The sequence below is a fragment of the Magnolia sinica genome, chromosome 6, assembly GCF_029962835.1.
Source record: "Magnolia sinica isolate HGM2019 chromosome 6, MsV1, whole genome shotgun sequence".
Lineage (NCBI taxonomy): Eukaryota > Viridiplantae > Streptophyta > Magnoliopsida > Magnoliales > Magnoliaceae > Magnolia > Magnolia sinica.
The window spans coordinates 53,240,521-53,243,170 of record NC_080578.1 but is presented as its reverse complement, the minus strand read 5'-3'; positions in this window follow the sequence as shown (position 1 = coordinate 53,243,170).

Here is a 2,650-nt window from a genome sequence, read left to right as displayed (position 1 = left end):
TAGTTTATAAAGAAGAATTGAAAGGGTTGGTTAAATAATCTTCACCATAGGTTTGCTCCCTATAGATGAAGATTTGATTTCCTTAGGTTGACATTCAGATAGGGGTGGGCAATGGTCTTCAACATAGGTTGGCTCCCCATAGGTGAGGGCTCGTTTCCCCTCTTTGGCTTTACCTTTAAAAGATTGACATAACGTGAAAGCCATCGATGAAAATGAAAAAATAAATAAAATTTCAAAAGCTGGAAGAATGAAAAGTTGAACTATAAGGCAAGTTTTGGTTTGAGTTATGGTTATCTTGAATGATCTGGTGATTATCTATGTTATCAAGAAAATAAAGAATTGAGTTCTTAATGATGATGAGCCGAGATTACATCGTACACCCATGAAACTCAATGTTTAGAACTTTTCTAATTGACAGATTAATACTTTGAACTTGATTATGAAGTTTACCGTGCGCTTGAGTCCAGGAGAAAGCATTGCCCAATATTCGTGAATCCTAGAAATTTATTGACTGGATTGTTGTTCAAAAGTCACTCGAGTTTATAGAAATTGTCCTATAATTCTCAACTTATTTTTCGCATACTTTACTCGAGACTAGCAAAATACTGATTGGGGGTTGTGTTGAGGGTCAAATATTGCATATTAGACCTTAGTTATTGCATGATTTTATGAACATAATATTGTTCAATGCCATATTTTAATTGTGTTTGTGTTGTAAGATGAATTTAGGAGCTTATAGTGAAAAAGGGTGCTAAAAGCATGGATTTAATGCTCAGGAATCACTAAGGTAAGGGACGGACTCCAGGGGACCGAATTCGATAATTTTACACGACCGAGATTCAAGAAAATCATGTTTGTCACACTAAAGAGGCCTGAAAAGTCATCCAGAATGCAAGATCACTGGGTTCTCACCATCTGTTCGGCTCTAAACTTCACATACGGCCCGTGGACCATAAATTAACTATACACGTCAAATTTCAGCCGTTGAATCCTTGTGAAGTGGCCCAATGGACAGATCAGCCCCTAAAATCTTGATTTGGGGCCCACTTGATATCTGGATATACTTTAAATTTGGTTTTAACCCCTTAAATGGGGTGAAAAAATGGTTGGACGGATCGAATTTCTCGAATACATCACCGTGGGATCCACACACGTGATGCATGTGCATAACATGTACATGGCTACCACGCACCGGATTGAGTTCTCGGTCAGAGGGTCTTTGACCTGTGATTTCTTTAAAGAAAATAAGAAACACCTAGCATCCTTGTAATTGACTATCAGTTTTCACTTGTGGGCCCCACCCGTCTCACATTTCACTAATTTAGACTGTTCATTATGTCTCTAGGTTAGGTGTGACCCTCGCCTAGGTGGTCTTTTGGTCCCATACACATGTATGCATGTGGATCGTCAAAGAACGCAGGATGAGCGATGAGTAGGTTTAATATGATGGACCGCACCAAAACCCAACCAATCCTTCCTGACTGGTTTTTCACTAAGAATCCAATGAACGGGTTGGATTTCTTTGAAAATAGCACTACAGGGCCTACCGAACATCCTAGCGTAGGTTCGTGTGCATGGAAATGTCTGGATGTCGTCCGGTTTTTACGGCTCTTTATGCGACCTTGTCTGTGATCAGATGCAAGATCTAAACCGTTCATAAGATCCAGAAGGGGGTATTGACACTGTCTAAGAAGTCAGATCGGGAAAGAAGGAAAATCTTTTGTCCAGATTCTGATCAAACGCAAGATGGCTTACGCAGAAACAAAACAATACGCATGAACGTGCATAAGGAGCCTACTATCTCCTAGTCGACGTCCTTTTTACCTATAAAAGAAAAAGAAAAGAGAAAAGAGAGGGGATCAGAGAGGTGTGCAGCCGTGGCGGCAGCTGTGGAGCAAGGTGGAGACCGCCAAACTCCATCGTGCGTGGAGTTTTCTCTTTCCTTCATCTTTAGTTTTCTTTCCTCTTCCCTTGTGTTTTAAGAGCCTTTAGTTTCATCATGTCTGTGATAAGCTAAACCTCTTAGCTAGGGCTAAGAGGTGAAGCTTGTAGCATGATTAGGATGGTTCCTTTGTTTGATTCATGTCTTGTTGAACCTTATAGATTCTAGTTTGATTATTAAGGAATATTTTTAGTATTGAATGATTTGTTGTGACTCAAATTACAATAGATCTGCGATTGCGTTGAATATTTTTTTTTCATATTTTGAGATTGTGAAATTAGGCAATCCCATTGTTCACTATCGTCTCATGGTCATGTTTGGGTGATGGAATCCTCCTAATCTTCACAATTCTCTTATGATTGGTTGTGGGTTTAGTATATTGTTGTTGTTTGCCTTGTCTCCTGGGCATGGTTTAGTGATGGAATCGCTTCCAAATCTTCACCATTTGCATCCTTTGATGATTAGATCTATCAGAAGTTCAAAGATCTGACAAATCTCTTCTTACCAACTAGATAAGATAGGACTCTGATTCCAGTTTTGTCCCTGAATCAATACAAGGTAACTTCCCAATTGCTACAAGTGGATCCTTGGCACCCTAGTTTCCTTCCTCTGAATTCTTTAGGTTTAGATAAATATTTCATCATTATTCCCTCAATTATATACGATTTAGATTTCATCTTAATCTAGTTCTAGTTCTGCTTAGTTTCA